This window comes from Lygodium microphyllum, chromosome 15 (genome assembly GCF_053477565.2).
Source record: "Lygodium microphyllum isolate KBCC chromosome 15, Lygodium_microphyllum_v1.1.10, whole genome shotgun sequence".
Lineage (NCBI taxonomy): Eukaryota > Viridiplantae > Streptophyta > Polypodiopsida > Schizaeales > Lygodiaceae > Lygodium > Lygodium microphyllum.
Genome location: NC_141149.1, coordinates 10160034 through 10182317, shown reverse-complemented (window position 1 = coordinate 10182317; position 22284 = coordinate 10160034).

Below are 22284 nucleotides of genomic sequence, written 5' to 3'. Positions count from 1 at the left end.
AATCAAATCTTAGTCCATATGAACGGCATTCCATCAATCAAAAGCATAAAACACTAAATTTTCTTTGTAATTTTTTAGTTTACCGCTTAAACGCGTGTTTCGGGTTTTTTTTTCCATGCTGCAAATCAGAAAATCCAGCAGCCTTCAATGCTTCTGACGGTCACACACCATTGTCTTCAGCCCGTGGAACGATCCGATCCGTGTCGGACAAGCCTTTATCGTCCTTTCTTCATTGCTCCTTCCCACACATGAACTGCCTCTTAGGAGAGAGAGAGGGAGGAGAGAGAAAGACTAGAATCAGAAATTTCAAACCAGGCCACCATTGCGCGAGCGAAGGGCGGCGATATGATCAGCAGGCAGAGGGTAGGCAAGCCCCATAGTCATTATGTATGGTTGTTCACAGGCAGGGATCTCCATTGATCAACAATGGGCGCAATTTTCGGCGCCATTCCTGATCACGTTTTCTTCTTCTCCTCACGATTTTTTTTCATCTAAAATGTCAAGTGGCATCAAATGCCCCAACTCCCCAAAGGTCATGACCACTTGACCAAATTTTGTCCACCTTTTGAAATCTTGACCGATTTCTTGGCCATTTCCCCGTCCGGACTCGGAATCGAGCTCTGAAAAATCCTGGGCATCCGGCTTAGCATCCCGCATTGGCCAGTAGCTCGTGCCAACCCGCACGACTGTCTAAAAAATTATGAAAAATCACCAAGTGTCGCTCGGGCGCCTTTAAAGCACTTTGGCGCTTAAAATCGTCCTAGATCGAACCGCCGCCTTTGACAGTGAATATTTTTCCCTTGATATTCATAATTTTTAGCTATTTTTAAGCACTTCCCGTCACCTAAATTCCGCTCTCAAACTTGCTAGATCAAAGTCGTGGTAATTAGCCAAAGTTCTCTTCCCGCGCCAAACCATTCTCTCCTTTGGTCTTTCAATCGGATTTGATGCCTCTTTTCTAGCTTTTACCTTCTTTCTTGGCAATCCTTTATCCTCCTCGAGATCAACTTTACTACCAACAACAGGTCTTAACGGTCCACCTTCCATATCAAGATTTAGGACTCGCTTTTCCCTAGCATCTTGCTTAGGGCTTCCCTCGACAGGTTTTACATTCCTTTGTCACCCTCTTTAATCTTTTGACCTCTTATTACAGCTCGTAGATTAGAATTTTCAGCATCATTGACACGTATAGCCTCAATAAGGCTAACTCCACTGCCATGAGGTAACTCCTCTACAACAGCCTTTCCTCTTTGCAGCATTTGCCTTGGTCCATCATCTTGCTAGAGATTATTCCCTTGTGTGCGATGGTTAACTGGACCTATTTGTTTACTCCCTTGTTGGAGAGAACCGATCTTACTCCAACAGGTAGCAGCTAAGTGGCCAGACTTCCCGCAAATATCACATTTGACATTCGGGCAGTTCCTAGGGAAATGTTGGCCCCCACACCACTTGCAGCTAAATCTTGAGGGGCCACCCTCTTCAGGGTGTCGGCTCCCTATCAAATTATGTTGCTTCTTAAGGAAATTGACATCCACAACTATTTGTCGATACTGTTCAAAGATCATATCCGTGTAGTGCTTCATCATATCCTTAACTTCACCAAGGACATTAGAAGCACTCGACTCATAGCCGCGATCATCAGTCTGTCGCCCCATGGGCCTAACCACTTGATTAGTAATTAGTCACTGGCCAACTAGGACAACATTAGGATTCATTATTTGGTTTCCACCACTATTTAATGAGGACGCCTGACCAGCCATAGGCATAGTCATGCTAGGAGGAGCTGGTAACATAGGCAAATTCGACATAATACTCCCCCTGCCACCCGTATTTAACATGGGGTCCCCTTGACTCCCATTGGTCAAGGCCAAATTATTACCATTCCAATTTATCCTTGTTGCATAAGCCACTTGCAAGAGTGACTCTACTCCTTCTGCTGCTTGGATAATGGCAGTGTTGATATCGACCAAAGCAACACTACTCATCTACACCTGGATATTAAAATCCAATCCATGTAGGAAATATTGCAACTGTGCAGTCACTGGGGAATGGGAATATAAGCGTTAAGTTTGCGAAGAAATTGCTTTAGTTTCTTGGCATATGCCTGGATATTCTCATTTGGCTCTTGGCGTGTTACATTCAAAACAAGCAACCAATATTGCCCACCCTTCTCAAAGGCAAACTCTCTATGGAAAGCCGTAAAGAATTGAGCACTACTAGTTATGGTTTTGGCTTCTAGAACGTGATACCACACTACCGCTCTTCCTTTTAACGTCATGTTGAAGAACATCATTAGGTGTCCTTCATCTTGGATTCGATAGTTGAACATGAGCATTTGAAACTCCTTAATGTGGAGTTCTCCATCTTCTTCTGCTAACCCATGGAAAATGGGCAACGGTGCTCCTAATGCCGATAAATCCGGTGTACCTACTGGAATCGCGATAGGTTGTGACATGGCTACAACCGGATTGACAACAGGAGTTTGTGTAGGCAACACTACATCCCCACTTGTTGTGGGTTGATTAACTGGAAATAGGGAAGTACCAAGACTTCCACTTGCACTCAAAGAGCTACTCATAACACCTAAGTTACTGGAATCATTGCCACTTATGTGTAATGGGTTGGTCCTTTGAGGAGAATAGCATCTTACAATCTCCAACCGCCGTCTAGCCCTCTCAACATGTTTTCCTTTTTGTATTTCTGCTTGACGGTCCTTGTAAGAGGACATAAACCAACTATTTGGTCCCTAAAAACCCTAGATTCGAGAACCACCACTTGCTAGTGGCTACCGGCAGATGCACCACTGATGGGACCTAAAATGGGCCAACACTGGCTATGGCACTAGCCAGACTTCATGCATATGACAGACAACCCCACCACACGACCTTGCAGGCCAAGAGCATCTAAAACTCACTTTACACTAAATGCTTATGAAGATTTTGCATTTGTATCCAATATGTAGTCCAACGTTCACCTTCCCTTCTCCTCAGAGAGAGAGATCCCACAACATATAGGCATAATGCCTCATAATACACACATAGGGAAGCACTTCTCGGCTCATTGCTGGTGCGGCTCCACTACGACTCTCCTACACCTCGGGGATTGGCCCCAAGATGCGTAGCTCCAACATATAAAACATAACGCACGAACTCCACTCTTTCATGATTCAGCGTTCCAGGAGATTTTGATTTGCCTCACAAAACTTTTCCCACTGGAAACACCTGTCTAAACCTATAGCTTGGGTTTCATGTCCTCTCAGCGTCAATCAATTGCAATGCATTCCATGAGATACCACGTGACATGCTTGATGCAAGGTGTATAACGATTGTGCACAACCATTTTATGATTAAAAATAACCAGCCATGTGAGGTGCGGAAAACAACCCTTTCATGAATTTTAATTAAGTGTTACGTGTTGCGCTGCTTTAGGGACTAGCACCGGAACTTCCGTGCTACTAGTCACCTATATTTAATTATGGAACGATCCCTAAATTCTATGCACAAAGAGGAAAATCATAATTTTTACATTTTCAACAATTAGATCATCGCACAAACTTTATCCCCCCTTACCGTTTAGGTGTTGCTGTGTTGCATAGGTGTAAATGGTTGTTTTGTATCATATTTGTATATAAAAAACAATAAGTACGTACTATAACACAAAGGACAAGGCCAAACTAAGTCTTGACCTCATGCTTTAACCTCGCCAAACATTCACGTACATTAATCTTATTTTTCCATATTTTTTTAGCACGAAAACCCTAATTTTCTCTATTTTTTACTATTTTTTATTCATGGAAAATAGGTATTTTCTGATTTTTTTGTGTTGGCTTATTATTTTTACTGAAACTTAACATTTTCTCTGAGTTTATCCCATTTCTACTCTTTTTTCCCAACTCAAAATAAAAAAACCACTAATTTCCATTGAAAAATGACATTTTGCAGATTTAAAGAATTAATAACGGCTCTAAATCATTACGGGTTCTGAGTTTTTGTAGTGACAACCCTCAAACATGAGGCAAGCAAAATTCAAACAAACATTCATTGCATATAAACAACAATTGGACCATGAAACAATAAAAAACAAGCAAATTCTTCATAAAATTGGAGCATACCGTGTGTCTTGCATGTTGCGGGTTTTTTAATAATTTTTTCAGGTAGCCCATGGACTGACTAGCAACCACTATTTAGTGCTGAACCTCTTTCCTCGGCCTCCTCTTCATCTTGAAGCAATTTGATCACAGTTGGACAAGCATCCTTTAGCCCCTCTTCTTCTTGATTTCTTGCATGCAAACCACTGCTTAGAGGAGAGAGATGGAGGAGAGAGAAAGACTAGATATGCATCTCTTTTCTCAGTGCATCATTTGATGGGCGAAGACCGGCGATAGGAAGCGTGGAAAGTCTTCAATTTGCTGTTGTCTTCAATTGATATGGGTATGTGGAGGCTCTCCTATGGCTATGGAGCCCTCCCCCCTCCATTTCGTTGTTTTGCGCCTTCATCTCCTCCATTTCTTCATCCACGCGAAAAAAATGCCCCCCCCCCCCCCCCCTTCATTTCGTAATTTTTTGGGGTCAAAGGTCCCCCCTAAGGGTCACACCCTTTGGCTTCTCATTCTTTGGCCCTTTTTTTGGCCTATCTTTCGCGTCCGGGGTCCAAACTGTGAGCCGAAAATTCCTGCACGTCCGTCTTGAGATCCCACACTGTCGGGCAGCTCCTAGGGGTTCGTCTATCATGCCAGGAAATTATGAAAATCTCCAACTGCCGTCTGGTGGCTCTTTTAAGCACTTTTCGGGCATTGCCGCTTAAAATAGTACTAATTGCCACCGCCGCCTTCTATGAAGTCTATTTTTCCCCTGATATTCGTAATTTTTGGCTTTTTTTAAGCACTTCTTAGCATCAAAAATCATCTGTCAGATGTTGAGATATGGCATAAGCGGATTGGCCACGTGAATGTACAAAAGCTGAAATCTATGCAGCAAAAGGAGATTGTGCTTGGACTGCCTAAGTTCAAGTATCGTGACTTTGGACATGTATGTGATGCATGTCAGTTTGGAAAGTAAGCATGGTTTCGATTTATGAGACATGTACACAATAGCTCACGACCCTTGCAATGGGTACATTCAAATGTATGGGGTCCGCGTCTCATAATGCTTTGTTTTGGTGGTGCTCATTACTATGTATCCTTCATTGATGATTTTAGCCAAGTATACTTGGCTTTACATAGTGAAACATAAGGATGATGTGTTTGATGCATTCAAGGATTTCAAGAAGCATGTTGAAAATGAGTTGAGATGTAAAATTTCATGTCTTACATCAAATGGAGGTGGAAAATATGTCTCTAATTACTTTGACAGGTACCTTGCTAAACATGGGATCAGAAGACAATTAACTTGCAGCTATACACTACAACAAAATGATGTAGCAAAAAGGAAAAATAGAGTATTGATGGAATCGGCAAGAGCTATGCTGAATGAGATGAGTTTGCCAAATGGTTATTGGGCTAAAGCAATAGTGACTACTGTCTATGTGCTGAATAGAACCCCTATAGCAAGGATTCATGATGTAACTCCATATGAGAGGTTCTATGGTTATAAGCCTGACATTTCACACTTGAAGGTATTTGGTAGCATTTCATATGTGCATGCTCCTGATGAAAAGAGGAAGAAATTGGATCCTAAAGCTGTCAAGAGTGTGTTCCTTGGTTAAGCACAAGACCGGAAAGATTACAAGTTTTATTTGCCGTCTACACATGAGACATTGATTAGCAGAGATGTTGTATTTGATGAGCTAGCATCGTGGTATGGTAATCCGGTTGCAGTGGCTACTGATGGATTTAGCCAGCACCAGTAATGATGAAAATACACCTATAGTGAGTACATCTATGAGTGGTCCTACAGGTGATGGGTCACCTACAGTAAGTCCTTGGTCAGGACGCTTGTAGAGTCGTACTCCTACGTCCACTGACACGGATATGTCAATGAGGGGGGGATTGGATAAGGGAAAAGAAAAGATGCTTGAGGATGTGACAAGTTCACTTACAGTAGGTTATGAGTCATCCATCAACAACATTTTGGATAGTGAGTTGGACATTCCATATATTATGACTCCTGAAGCAAGGCAAAGTTGTTATGTACTGCCTCATGAGAGGAAAGCTCAGAGTGAGCCACAGTTACGGAGATCTGAGAGAGTCAGAAAACTAGTTGATAGGTTTACATACACTAGTTATTCAACCCACCATTATGCATATATGGCTAGTGTGATAGGTTACAAAGAACCTACAAAGTTTGATGATGCAGTTACAGATGATAACTAGTGTGCTGCCATGGATGAGGAGTATGTAGCCCTGGCTGAAAATGAGACATGGGATTTGGTTGAGTTTTCTGAAGGCAAATTCCTCATTGGTTGTAAATGGGTGTACAAGGTTAAGTGCAAGTCATATGGTTCATTAGAACGCTATAAGGCCAGGCTGGTTGCAAAAGGGTATGCACAACAATATGGCCTTGACTATGAGGAGACTTTTAGTCTAGTGGCTAAAATGGCAACAGTCAGAAGTGTCATTGCTTTGACAGCATGCAAAGGCTGGAAATTATGGCAAATGGACATCAAGAATGCTTTCTTGAATGGTGATTTGGTTGAAGTATATATGGAGCAGCCTGAAGGCTATGTTCACCCGAATTTTCCTACACATGTATGTAAGCTGAAAAAGTCTTTACATGGGCTGAAACAGACACCTAGAGCATGGAATGCTTGGATCAACAGTTATTTACAGCAATATGGATTTAGATTGGGTGATGCAGATCACAGTCTATTCACGAAGAAGACAGATCATGGATATGTGTTTCTAGTGGTTTATGTAGATGATCTTATCATCACTAGAGATGATGAAGAGGGCATTTCTGAAATTAAATCATGTTTAAAGACTGTTGGTGAACTAAATTATTTTCTTGGGATTGAGGTAGTCTCTATGCCTCAAGGTATATGGCTGCTATGGAAGTAGTATGCTCATGACATGTTACAGAAGTATGGTATGGTTGAATGTAAGCCTATGGAGACACCTCTTGATCAGAATGTCAAGCTGCAGATTGATGTTGGGAATGACATAGAGAATGTGACCATGTATCGATAGATGGTGGGTAGCTTGATATACTTGACTATTACCCATCTGACTTGTGTTATGCAGTGGGGCTGATTAGTCAATTCATGCAGAAGCCTTGAAAACCACATTTAGATGCAGTCATGAGGATCTTGAGATATGTAAATGGTACTATAGATTATGGGTTGTTTTATGCATATGGAAAATCTCTTAACTTGACAAGGTTTACTGATGTTGATTGGGCATGTTGTGCCTATGACAAGAGGTGAACCAGTGGTTATTCAGTTGGATTAGGCAACAGTATGATTAGTTGGCAGAGTAAGAAACAGCCTACTGTTGCATTGTCGAGTACAAAAGCTGAGTATAGAAGAGCTGCCTTAGCGGCTTGTGAAGTAGTTTGGTTAATGAAATTGCTGAAAGACGTGGGAATACAGCTGGAAAGCAGAGTGAGATTTCATTTTGATAACCTCAGCAGTGTTATGTTGGCTAGAAATCCTATCTACCATACTAGGTCCAAATATATTGAGGCTCACTACCATTTCATTAGAGAAATGATTCTTACAAAGATTGACTTGATTCATGTGAAGATTGAAGACCATGTAGCAGACATATTTCCCGAGTCTCTTGGTAAAGAAAAGTTAATATACTTCAAACAGCTACTTGGAGTTTATCATATGGTTTGAGCTTGAGTGGGAGTGTTAGAATATCAAGCTTCCATTATTCTTCAGTCAGACTATCTTTGTATGTGTGACCTCATTAGTTGGATACAACTGTACATGTGTGTGACATTCAATAAGTCAGTGTAGTCATTGACTTAACCACAGTTAGTCTTGGTTAGTCATACCTATGTGTGTAAGTCTCTTTCAATTAGTATAATGGAAGAATAATGAAAAAAGAACAACAATGAGCTAAGGCTCATCTTTCGATCCACTCTGTCTCTATCTCTCTCTTCCAACAAAGATGAAGACGACTTGTATTATGATAATGATGATCTAAAAATCAAGTCTCTTACACCTCTTATACCGGCCAATGTAGTTGGTATTTATTCCCATTATTTTATTTTCCCTCTCTTACATTCTATCCCCACCCAAAAGTTTTTACCCTAAAAAATAACTAGGACACTTATTACAAAAAGACAAGGTAGGAGCAAACTAGAGTACTACTCTACTGTAGACATTACAAGGGTTATCCAATGGAATGAGGGATAATTGTTAATGTATAAAGGGTTATTGATCAAGTATGATATATGGATATGATTTTGGAATGATAAAATTTAAATCTTGACCCATATTCTCTAACAAAATAAAGGTTGCAAGTAGTTGTAGATAGCATATTGTCTACTACAAGACCCTATTATAGTAAATCTAAGATAACTTTATATAGAGAACTCCAATCATGATATTTGATGCTAGAAATGGAGTTCTTAACAAGTACTTGCAGCCCATGTATAGCACTCAATGTTGTCCATAATTCAAAATAAAATCTATTCTAAAATCGTGATTTTTCTCTACAATCTTCCCTACACTAAAATATAGCTATAGATGACTAATCTTTAGTCAAAAGAGCCAACCAAAGAGAAAAAATTTCATGCAAGATGGAAGTTGGTCTAAATGAAGTCCCCAAGAAATCCATTAACCTCCTGGATCAAACATTATTGCATCATAATGATTGTCCAAGAGAAGAGAATGGCCGTCAACCACATACTCCAATCCACCCCAGATCAAATGGATACAAGGAAGTATCCCCATAATCAAGTCCATAATCACATCCATAATCTCTCGAATCATAGGAAAGCAAAATGCCATCTTCATCTTTGTGTATACCCAAATCATCAGACATATATCAATCATCATAACCATGATCAAGGTACTGAGTATCAAATGCATTTAATGGCCATTGTAAACCTTAATTAAGTGTAAACTAATGCTCGATACGATCATCATGAGGTTGCTCCAAGACTCTAAAACCTTCAACATAACCATCTATATCTATGAGTGTCTCATGTGATTCTTCAACCAATATGTCATCACTTTTACATCTTGCTCTTCATTGTTGCCTTCTTGTACATCTTATTATTGATCATGTTTCTCATTATGCCCTTCTTATTGTTCAACTTGCTCATTTATCTCTTCTTCATCATCAGTACCTTGAAAAGAACTCATCATTACATTAAGGTGATCATGAGGTATAAACTGATTGGGATATAGGATACCATGGTAATGATGAACTTGTTGATGATCAAAGCTAAAAGAGTACTAATAATAATTTCCATTATCTTCACATCCATAAGAACTAGGTTGCTATATCAAGAAAGGTTCATAGGTATAATCATCACTATGTTGCTAAAAAGATGGATGCTCACAAGCATAAGCATGCTGCCTATAATAGACATTCTACTTGCCAAATTTTAGTGGAATGATACTCTACATTATGACATGGTACATCATATCTATAAGCATTAACATGATATCGAGAAGTACTTGCATATTGCTCATTTTCGTTTGCATGTTGTTGTTGCCCATATTCATAAGATGCATGCAAATCATAGTGTGTACCATCATCATATACATGCTGGCCATAAGCAGAAGCATTGGGTGCATAATGCCCATGATAATGCTCATCATGCTCTTGATAATACTTAGGGAAAAGCAGAAGAAGGCAGCTTGCGACCAAAGAAATAGGAGAAAAAAAGGCCAAAAGCACACAAGGACAACCTTAAAAGTTCATGGTAAGTGCAAAAGAGGAAAGACACATTTGCAAAGGCATGTATTTCAAATGCAAAGGTGCACATTTTAAATGCAAAGGCCCACCCTAAATTTTTGTAAGAGAACACCACTCTCCCTCCTATACAATTTGTAAATGTAGATGGGCATGGGTGAAGGCACAATGTAAATAGAAAGGGAATAGGAAAAGAGAACCTAGGCTAAAATTGCTCGTCATGTAAAAAAGGGATGGGTACCCAAAGGGGATTAGGGTTTGTATAAAATAAAAAAAGTGAATGAAGAAGCTCATTCTTGTGTGTGGCCAAAGCTAGCTCTCCTCGTCTTCTTCTTCTTCTTCTTATTGTTCTTGCTTACTTATGCTTATGCATGAGAGAGGGAATATGAGGGCGTGAGTATGTGAGTATGTGAGGGTGAGGAACAGTGGTGGAGAAGCTCTTCATCTTCTCCTCTCTTCTTCTCTCTTATATTCTCTTCTCTTGTCTCGCATGCATGACAAAGGAGCATGGAGCTTGGAGCTTGAGGATCGAGTTTGCTTGAGCCTGCACCTTCGATCATGGAGCTATTAGAGAGCTTAAAGGAGGCAACTCAATTAGGCGTGAAGGTAAGCTCAGTACGCTCATAGGTGTGAGAGTGCATACAATTATGTGAGAGGTAGCCATTGCACTTGAATTGAAACACTTGAAACAATAAGTGTTCCATGGGTCTTGGTAGTCAAGCAAGAAGCTCCCAAAATTTGGTTCTGTGGGCAGGACCAACCAATTCGAGCTTTGAGTGCTTGCGTACTCCGAATCGAGCATTGAAGTAAGGTTTGCCCCAAACCAATGGTTGGGATAGGTAGGAAGCGATGCAATTGAAGAAGTATTTGATCTCCTTTGCAAGTAAGTTTTTTGGCTTTTTAGATTTAGGTAAGTAGGTTGGATTAGTGTAAGTGGTTGCTTGTGATTTGGATGCATTTAGTTTAAGGAAAAATAAGGAAAATAAAGAAACACACTGAAGGGTTTTTCCTATAATAGTTGGCCCAAAATGGGAAAAAAATAGGGAAAAGAGAGCTACAAGACTATAATATTTCCACGCAATAAAAGTTAGCTGGTTAGTTTGAAAGTTAGTTAGTCAAATAATAAGTTAGTAATATTACTAACTAAAGACTAACAACTAAGGTAAAAACTAACTAACATTAATAACTAATAATTTTTATTTAATTCAAAATATTTTATTTAGAAAAATCAAGAGTCGTAAATCTGATATTTTTCTCGGATTGACAAGGACCATAGCCACCCTTCATGTAAGTTACAATGTGAACGAGACTTATGAGCTATACTAATCTAATATTAATGTGATAGTTTGGATGGTCCAAAAATATTAGATTTTGGAAAAAACTAGTATATTTTAGATATTTTAGATATTATCTTAAAAAAGATATGGATATTTCTAAAATTGGATGTCATTTAAAAGAAAAGACAAGTGATGTTTTAGTTAGTTTTGGAGATTTTATCAAAAGAAAAATAAAGAAAAGTGATTTGCAAAATCATGCGCGTTGTGATCACGGTCTACAGATAGAAAACAACACTTCAAATAGAGAAAATAAGAAAGAGTGAACTAAGAGCTTTCTAATCAAGTATCTTGGGGTTTTACCCCCCTTTCGGAGCCAATGAAACCATCAAATTTATGATCTGAGCATCAGATCACTGATCTTTCCAAGATCCCTCTCCACAAAGAGCTCCACTTCTCAGTCACAAGCCCTCTTCTCTAATCCACTTCTCAGTCTACTTGCGGATGATGGCCCCCAAGCGAACAATGTCATGTGCAGATGGCAATCCCATAACCAACAATGAAGCTTCCAGACGAAGGCATCACCGTCAATCCAATTGATATACCAGTCGTAAGTAATGTATTTCCAAATTGATAGATGCTTGTTTCGATTCTCGTATGAGATACATTAGGCCCCATACTATGATGCACGAGTATAGGTCATTGACAAGGATAAATTTCATCTCATATATTCAAAAGATCAAGCTGGCAAAGTGCATGTATTAAGGAAAGTTAATTACACCTAGTTGCATGATCAAGCTGGCAAAGTGCATGTATTAAGGAAAGTTAATTACACCTAGTTGCATATGGCTTATTCGTTGATAGAGCAATTAGAAGGGAGAATTGGTTAGAGGTTATGAATGGCATAATGCTAACATTAAAAATTGTGCATACAAGAGTTAAGTAAATATTACATAGAATCGCTCTTTGATCCCAAGGGGAAGAGCATATATGCAATGGAAATATTATCGCGACTATTCTTGCATCGTTTGGCAAGAATTCAATTGGTTTTTTTGTTGGTTGATCGAACAACATCCTAAATGGTTTTACATTCAACTGGTTGTTAGTTGTTGTTTGGATGATTATTCCAAGTGCTTGTGATTTATGGTAAATGCATGGCATGGGTCTGTGATGGCAAGTCGCCATGGGAATTAAGGAATGTTTTCCTAGAAACTGATATTAGGGTTAAATGCCTTGTTTGTGCTTAAAGCTACTAAGGGAAGCGGGTAGGCGAAACTCCCGACGTGTCCGTACTATGGTAGGGTGGTCCCAAAGAATTAGGAGGCTTCTCACAAGATTTTACCATCATTCTCGACCTTTAGATATTATTAGGTTAGAACCCAATTCATGCCGTTTTAGGGGACCAGAATGGGACTATGCCCTACAGGCAGAGAGGTTGAGCAGTGCATCCCTCTCTTTCCCATTCTCTTTGAACCAAGTGTGGCATGGGTTTGCTTCAGCTTGGGTATCTCTACGTAAAGTAGGATGTCCAAGATTCGATGCTAGAATACTGTTAGGAGACCTTGGCCACTAGAAGCCCAAATTTCAAGTCGATCCTAGTGGATTCAACCATGAACGTTCCATTGCAAGGCGGATTCAAGAAACCCTGGGTGACAAAACTCGAAACATTCCATGGAAGTATCGGGCAGTCACGCTTAGATTCATTTCTCGATAGACTGCTAAAAGTGTGCCTGGACAGCCGAGGGGCAGGCATCTTATAGTTGGTATCAGAGTGAAACTTCATAATGACACGTGATTGATTAATGTATGGTTCATAAACATATCCTAAATAGAATAACCTAAATGGTATGGCTTGATTGCTAGGCATCTCCTACACCCATAAATGGCGACATGAAAGAGAAGAAATTTCTTCTCTAGCAAATTAAGGCACCCGAGTTTGATGGAGAAGGAATAGATGTCACAACGGAGGCGGAGATATGGATTGAGTCAATGGATGATTATTTCTCTACTTCAAGAACTGCCTCCATGAATTAAGCAATGATTGAAAAACTAAAGTTAGTTGGCCAGGCTTGGTTATCATGGAAGCAATGGTGCAAGGATCAAGGTATTTTTGAAGTCATTGTCACCTGGGTTCAGCTGAAAGATGATGTATACAGATGATACCTTCCGCCAACCTACCAAACCTTGAGGATGAATGAAATTTTCAAGCTCAAGCAACTGGAATTAACCTTGGAAGCTTACTACTCAAAGTTTGTAACCCTATTAAAATATGCACCACCTATGGACATTGCACAGCAAGTACCCAAGTTTTGCCATGGCCTAAACACTCCTCTAAACCATCATCTTGAAGCAATGCGTCCAACGGACTTGCAAGATACATTGCTCCAAGTGAATCCAATCGTCCAAGAGCTTAAATCGGGAAATTAAAGCAAAGATGACTCCCGAGATTTGGGTAAGAGATTCCATACATGTGGAGAGATAGGGCACATCTGTAGGAGATGTCCCTATCGTCAATGCTTCGATTGTAATGAGCTAGGACACATCCAAGTAGACTGCCCTGACTTAATTCTAGAAGACATTGAGCCTCCAAGAAAACAAAGCTACACATGTGCAGTCTATGGATATATAGAGGAATCAGATGAATATGAAGACCTAGAACCGACAACACCTCTTCAGGATGACTAGAAATCCTAGAAATTTTGTCGTGAAATGAAGTACAACTCGTATTGGAAAAAACTTTACTCTTGTAACTACAGTTAACCTGAGTAATATGAGTTGCATCTATTTTGAGCCTAGAACTTGTAAATGATTAGAGATACACTGGTAAGGAATGATAGTTATAACGTGCAATGAATTTCTCTTGAGTCGTTTCTTCTCAACTAATATAAATTGGGTCTTACCAGAATGTCGAAGCTTGGAAGTATTCTTTAGTATTACAAGCAAAGCCCATTGTCCATGGAGCTCAGTCCTGAACTAAGAAGAGGACAATCTGGGGATGTAGTTTCCAAGATAAAGGACCACTCCAATCTGCTAAAAGAATCCTAGGACACTTTGGTCTAAAGAAGAAAATCCTGCCAAGGACAACCAAGAACCTTGTGACCACAAGTAATAAAGCTCTGCAATGTTTCTATTGCAGGGAGTTAGGTCATTTCATAAGGGAATGTCCAAAGCACCCTAAACACTGACGCTCTGAGTGCCATAACATTGGACATAACTACATCAATCTCCCTAATAGAACTCGAAGAGCACTTGACCTTACAAGAAATTAAGTTGTACAAGCTCCACTGATCTAGAATATACCAAGTGCTTAGGAAAAACCTAGAAGATATCCATGAGATGTAACTACAATAAATTTTCTCTTATAATCGAGACTTGGATATATCAAATACAGCGCATGCCTGTGAGTGATCAGAGTAGCACAGCAAAAGCATGGTGGACCCATAACTCATAGGTTCCAAAATGATACCCCCGATTTCTCTCGAGATGAGGACATCTTGATTTCTCTAAGGGGAGAAGGATGTAATATTTCCATGCAATAAAAGTTAGTTGGTTAGCATGAAAGTTAGTTATTCAAATAATAAGTTACTAAGATTACTAACTAAATACTAACTAATGTAAAAACTAACTAACATTAGTAACTAATAATTTGTATTTAATTAAAAATATTTTATTTAGAAAAATTGAGTCATAAATCTGATATTTTTCTCAGATTGACAAGGACTGTAGCCACCCTTCACGTAAGTTACAACGTGAACAAGACTTATGAGCTATACTAATCACTAATATTAATGTGTATAGTTTGGATGGTCCAAAAATATTAGATTTTGGACAAAACTAGTATATTTTAGATATTATCTTTAAAAATATATGGAGATTTCTAGATCTGGATGTCATTTAAAAGAAAAGACAAGTGATGTTTTAGTTAGTTTTGGAGATTTTATAAAAAGAAAAATAAAGAAAAATGATTTGCAAAATCATGCGTGTTGTGATCGCAGTCTATAAACAGAAAATAATACTTCAAACAGAGAAAGAAGAAAGAGTGAACTAAGAGCTTTCTAACCAAGTGTCTTCGAGGTTTCATCCCCCTTTCAGAGCCAATAGGACCATCAAATTTATGATCTGAGCATCAGATCACTGATCTTTCCAAGATCCCTCTCCACAAAGAGCTCCACTTCTCAGCCACAAGCCCTCTTCTCTAATCCACTATAAATAGGAGGCATGGGGAAGCACAAGAGAGCATAAGGAGATCCCGAGAGGCTGCAAGAGAGAGGTAGAGAGAGGGATACCCCTCCAAGATATTGTGAAAGAGAGCTTGAAAGAGAGAGAGAGAGAGAGAGAAGAGTCACCCCGAGAGGCTGCAAGGGAGAGAGTTAGCTCAATTCCCTCTATTTCAATCCTCGACTTACCCATCTTCTCTTACACTCTCCCATCTCGATTCTATTCCGCCTTCTTGGTCTCTTGATTCTACTTGCACACGATGGCCCCCAAGCGAAGAATGTCATGTGCGGATGGCAATCCCATAACCAACAACAAAGCTTCAGAAGAAGGCATCACCTCAATCCAATTGCGATACCAATCGTAAGTAATATATTTCCAAATTGATAGATGCTTGTTTCAATTCTTGTATGAGATACATTAGGTCCCATACTATGATGCATGAGTATAGGTCATCGGCATGAATAAATTTCATCTCACGTATTCAAAAGATTGAGCTTACAAAGTGCATGTATTAAGGAAAGTTAATTACACCTAGTTGGGAATTAAGGAATGTTTTCCTAGAAACTGATATTAGGGTTGAATGCTTATTTGTGCTTGATTCTTAAAGGATTTCATTAAGGAAGGATATTTTGCACGGGTGGATCACCTCCACAATTGCATTGCGGATTGACCCAAAGAGGGCACTACTCGATTCATGGGCCGAAGGTCGAGTGGTGAAAAGGCCAACCACATGAATGATGTTTCACTCCTGGACAGCTTGCGGGTCAGTTGGCTCTGGACACCCCTTGCTAGGTCTAGAATGGAGTTGAAGACCTCCGTGGCCCCCAACATCTGGGCTTGTTGGGAGATCCTATTCTAGATAAAGGATTGAGTTTGTGGTGCCATGTGAATTGGACCAGTTACTTCTGTAAGGCAGAAGAGATACTTCTATTGGACAAAAGGGATACATAATTTCTCTTGTATGGGAGGGAGACAAAGATTAACTTGAAGATAAGTTGAGGAACTTGTTTGAACTTGTTTTTCAATAGATTGCTTTACTCTGTTTTGTGTCTGTGCCATAAGTTATGCAAATGAACCCTATTTCCTTAAAGGCTTGATTAATGAAGCTAATTTTTAGGTGTCGCACATAAATGTGGTAGGATCTAATTAGAAAACTGAAGCTATTAAGGGAAGCGGATGGGCAGAACCCTCGATGGGTCTGTTCTATGGCAGGGTGGTCCTGGAGAATTGGGAGGCTTCTCACAAGATTTGACCTTTAGGTACTGTTAGGTTAGAAATAGATTCAAGCCATTGTAGGAGACCGGAATGGGACTATGCCCTACGTGCAAAGAGGTTGAGCAATGCATCCCTCTCATTTCCCATTCTCTTTAAACCAAGTGCAGCATGGTTCTGCTTCAACTTGGGTATCTCTGTGTAATGTAGGATGTCCAAGATCCGAGACCTTGGCCACTAGGAGCCCAAATTTCAGGTCGATCCTAGTGGGTTTGACCGTGAACGTTCCGTTGTTGCAAGGCGGATTCAAGAAACCCTAGGTGACAAAACTCAGAACATTCCATGGGAGTACCAGGTAGCGACGCTTAGATTCGTTTCTCGATAGACCAATAAAAGCATGCCTGGACAGCCGAGGGGCGAGCACCTTACAAAGACATTATGATGGCAAAGAGAGAGAAGGGGGAGGTAAAGTACTAAGAAAAGAGGGGTTTAAGAAGACAAGAGGGTAGGGGGAGAGCTCATTTTTCAATTTTGAATTGAGGGAGAGAGCTTGACACAGAGAGAGAGAGGGCCAAATTTTGGACCCCAAAAATAGTCCACACTTGAATGCATTAACATTTGTTCTTGGATGGTCGAGTTGTTGAGATGACAAGCTCAACACATGTGGACATTAATGATGGACCGCCAGGTTAGATGGGTCCACACATCTACACTTAGCACATCAGTGGTCATTATGACTCTCACATGGCCACTAACTCATTACTTATCATATTCAGGTTGTTACACCTATTTACAACTGGCATAGTTATAACGCTAGTTGACTAGTGTAGTCGGTTATGCATTGTTTGACTTAGTAGGCCACTTTTCTTTATGTTGTATCTTATCTATACTTTGTGTACATTGTAAAGTGTGTGAAAGAAGAAGAAGAAACCAGCAAGAAAACGTTTTGGCCTCCATCTCTCTTCTTGTCTCTTGAGTGAGCTTCTCCTTGTGCATTCTGTGTGTGTTCGGTACAGCATCTTGAGCAAGTCCCCCCACCCCACGCGATTCTTGACATGGTATCCGAGCTATACCACTGATTGAGGCTGGTTTTGAAGGCTAAAGCGAAGGATAGGAGCCAAGGATTCGAGCAAGCAAACAACGGGTAAGAAGCTCTTCCATTCTCTACTTCTTCTCTTGGACAGTGCTTGTGGAGGCACCGGAAGCAGGGCAGAGCAAAAATCTCGGATTGTAGTGAGATTTGGTGTGCGCGAAGAGCATTGTGTATTCTGCAGATGGGCCCTTTAGGGCATTCCCATTGCTATTTTGGCCATCCGAGGTCATTTCAAGCTCTGTTTTAGAGTCGCAAGGTTGCAGACAGCAATTCGAGGTATCCTACAGTTTCAGTTGTGTATGTTGTATACAGGTGCACAGGTTACAAATTTCAAATCTGTAAGTTCAAAGATGTTAACCAGCGAATAAACACAAGGTTTATCTATAAACTGGTTGCAGATTGCATGTATTATTGAGCAAATAGTGAAAAAGGCTATCTAGTGTATTGTTGTGCACTACAGGTCAAGGGTTGCAGAAGATTTGCTTGCTATTTGGTATTAGTTTTGTGATAATGGCACAGAATAGTGGAAACCCCATCATTGAGAAGCTCAACAAGAACAACTATCCTTCATGGAAGTTCAGTGTCACAAACTTCCTTATTGGAAAAGGCCTCTACGAGTTTGTTTCAGGTGAAGAAAAGGAGCCGGAGGTGAGTGATCCTCCAACTGCAGAAGAGACAAAGGCACGGAAGGAATGGAATGCAAAAGACAAAAAGGTCATGTATTGGGTGTCTATAGTAATTGACAATAATATGCTGGGACATATTAGAAATATAGAGAATTCATATGCAGCTTGGACCATACTTAAAAGTATGTTTTCTGTAAATACAAAGGCACAAAAGATTCAACTCAAGTAAGAGTTGAATACATTGAAGAAAGGGAAGATGTCTATCAATGAGTATGCACTGAAGGTAAGGAGCATTGCAAATGCCTTGGGAGTGATTGATGCAATTCCTGATGATGATGATTTGGTGTCATCTACCTTGGGTGGACTTAACAGTGAAAAGGCTTGGAAGTCTTTTGTAACTTCTATATATGTCAAAAAGCCATTTCCAGATTTTGATGAGTTGGTCTCCCTTATGATCACTAAAGAGATCAACATGCAAAGTGAGACATCTTAAAAAAGTGGTGAACAAGTCCAATCTTTCTACTCCAGTTCAAGAAGGGGATGTGGCAGGTCCTCTTCAAGAGGCCGTGGTACAGAACGTGGTAGTGACAACCAGCAAAACAGATTGAATCAGCAATTTGGCGATATGCAAGTTTTAGGAGGTCATGGTAACTTTAGAGGCAGGGGGAGCTTTAGAGAAGGAGGTGGATGGCAGAACAAAGGTTCTAACAACTTTGGTATTGTGTGTCACTACTATGGCAAAACATGTCATATTGCAGCCCAATGTTATGCTAAGAAAGATGATATTCGCAGTGGTAAGTTGCAGCAAGGAAACTATGCATCATCTTCATGACAGAATGAAGACAAAAATGAACGCATGTTTGTTATGCAGCATATGTTGAATGCTATTACAGGAAAGGAAACACATGATGATGTTTGGTATGTTGATTCAGGTGCATCCAATCATATGACCAGCCATGTAGAATGGTTTGGAGAGATGCAAGATTTGCAAAATATAGGTTATGTGTAAAAGGGTGATGATTCATGCCACCCAATTTCACATATTGGAAAAGTTTCCTTATCCTTGCATGATGGTAAGAAAAAGAGTCTTTCAAATGTATTACATGTGGCATCTATTATAAAGAACTTGGTGTCAGTCAGTCAGATGGTAGTAGAGCAAGGGCTGCAAGTCAAATTTAATGCAAAGGGCTACTTTGTAGAAGAATTCAATGACAAGTGTAGGTTGGTTGCAAAGGAAAGTAGAGTTGGACATATGTTTACTCTGGATGCTAGAATTCCTACTATGAATGCTGCTATGGATGCTAAAGGAAAAGGAATTGTTGCATATATTGAAATTTGGCACAAACGCATTGGACATGCAAATGTACAAAGGCTAAAATTAATGCAGTCCAAAGGGTTGGTTACAGGTCTACCTACATTTAGAATTGCAGAATTTCATAAGGTATGTGAAGCATGTCAGTTTGGTAAGCAGGCAAGACAACCCCCCCTTTTCACATGACAGAGATGTAAGCAGAAATATCCTTAATGTTGTGCATACAGATATTTGGGGGCCTACACAAAATGTATCTCTTGGAGGCAGTTCATAATTTGTCACATTCATTGATGATTGTTCTAGAAAGCTATGGGTATATTTTATGAAGGAAAAGAGTGAAGCGTTTGAGTACTTTAGAACTTTCAAGGATGCAGTTGAAAGAGAAACATGCTTGAAAGTAAAGTGCTTGAGGTCAGATGGAGGGGGAGAGTACCTCTCAAATGAGTTCTGAGGTCTCATGGAATAAAGAGACTGTTCACATGCAGGTATACCCCACACCAAAATGGGGTTGCAGAAAGGAAAAATAGGCATATTACAGAAGTTGCACATGCCTTGATGGCTGAAAAGAATATGCCTAAGCATTTTTTGTTTGAGGCTGTTCATACTGTTGTTTATATTATGAATAGAACTCCCACAGCTGCAATTCATGGTATGACCCCCGAAGAATGTTTTACAAGTAAGAAGCCTGATGTCTCACACTTGAAAGTATTTGACTGTATTGCATGTGTTCATGTGCTAGATGAGTTGTGGAAGAAACTGGATCCAAAGGCTGAAAAGTGTGTCTTTCCTGGATACTCTTTAGAGCAAAACGGGTATCGTTGTTATAACCCTATCACATGTAAGTTTAGAGTAAACAGGGATGTCATCTTTGATGAAATGAGTAGTTGGTATGCATCTAGTGGTGATGCATTGGATGATGATGATGATCATGACACTCATGTGTAGGCTGAAAAGCAAGAATCACGGACTCTTAGTGAACTAGACACATCATCTGGTTGTCCTTGGTCTGGGAGACTAAGGAGTAGCTCTACATCTTCAAGTGCATCTAGTAGCACTACAGGTAAAGACAAAGGAAAGAATAAAGTGTCAGATGACATTGATGTAGTTCTTGATGGAGACTCTAGTGGCTCAGAGAGCTTGGATGATGAGCTTGGCATTCCTTCAGTGAGGACTCCAGGTGTGCAGAGAGAACATGTCAATGCAAAGACTCCATGAGTGATCCAGTGGTACGCAGATCTAGCAGGGTGAGATAACCTGTTAAAAGATTTGGTTTTGAAGGTTATGTAGCTCACCATTATGCTTATATGGTGAACTAGTTGAGGATGTTAAGCCCACTTGTTTTGAGGATGATGTTGGTCATACTCATTGGGATGCAGCAATGGATGAGGAGATGGCTGCATTAGAGGCCAATAAGACTTGGGATCTAGTATCATTGCCGAAGGGAAAGAAAGCTATTGGATGTAAGTGGATTTATAAGATTAAGCATAATGCAGATGGTTCTATTAGTAGGTACAAAGCTAGGCTAGTTGCAAAAGGCTATGCCCAGACATATGGCATAGATTATGAAGAAACCTTCAGTCCAGTTGCTAGGATGGCAACTGTCAAATGTGTGATTGCTTTGGCAGTAGCCAAAGGTTGGAGGTTGGAGCAAATGGATGTGAAGAATGCCTTCTTACATGGTGATTTGCAGGAAGAAGTGTATATGGATCAGCCAGCAGGTTATGAAGATTTAGAGCATCCCACGTATGTGTGCAGGTTGAAGAAGGCGCTCTATGGGCTCAAGCAAGCACCTAGACCATGGTCTGACAAGATTAGAGAGTATCTTGTCAATATTGGCTTTTATGTTTCTGATGCTGATCACCCACTTTATGTGAGAAAGGGAGATGCAGGTTTGGTCATCATAGTCATCTATGTGGATGACTTGATTATTACAGGTGATAGTGATATTGGGATTGCTGAAGTCAAGGAATTTTTGAAGAAGAAGTTTGAGATGAAGGATTTAGGTGAGCTAAGGTACCTCCTTGGCATTGAGGTGATCAGATGTGATGATGGTATATGGCTGTCCCAAAGACAATATGGCTTGGATATGTTGTCCAAGTATGGTATGACAGCATGCAAACCACTTTCAGTCCCATTGGAGCAGAATGTAAAGTTGAGTGCTAATGTTGGGGATGAGATAGAAGACCCTACTATGTTCAGGAGCATATGGGGAGTTTGATCTACATGACCATTACAAGGCCATACTTGAGCTAGTTGTTGGTCTTATGAGTCAGTTTATGCAAGTACCTAGAAAGCCACATTTGGATGCAATCAGACACATATTGAGATATGTGAAGTCCACATTACATTATGGACTTTTCTATGAGGTAGGTACAAATGTATAGGTGTGTGGATACACAAATGCAGATTGGGCTGGTAGTATGTCTAATAGAAGATCTACCAACAGATACACGTTCTCTCTTGGTAGTGTAGCAGTTACTTGGAGCAGCAAAAAGCAATCTACAGTTGCTTTGTCTAGTACAGAGGCTGAGTATAGAGGTGTTGCTGTTGCAGCATGTGAGGTAGTATGCCTGCAAAAGTTATTGGCTGATTTAGATGTGCAGGTGGAAGGTCTAGTTGTCATTTATTGTGACAACATGAGTAGTATACAGTTGGCTAGGAACCCTGTGTTCCATGGCAGGACAAAACATATTGAGGTACACTACCACTTTGTGAGAGAGAAGGTACTAGAGCAGGTGAGA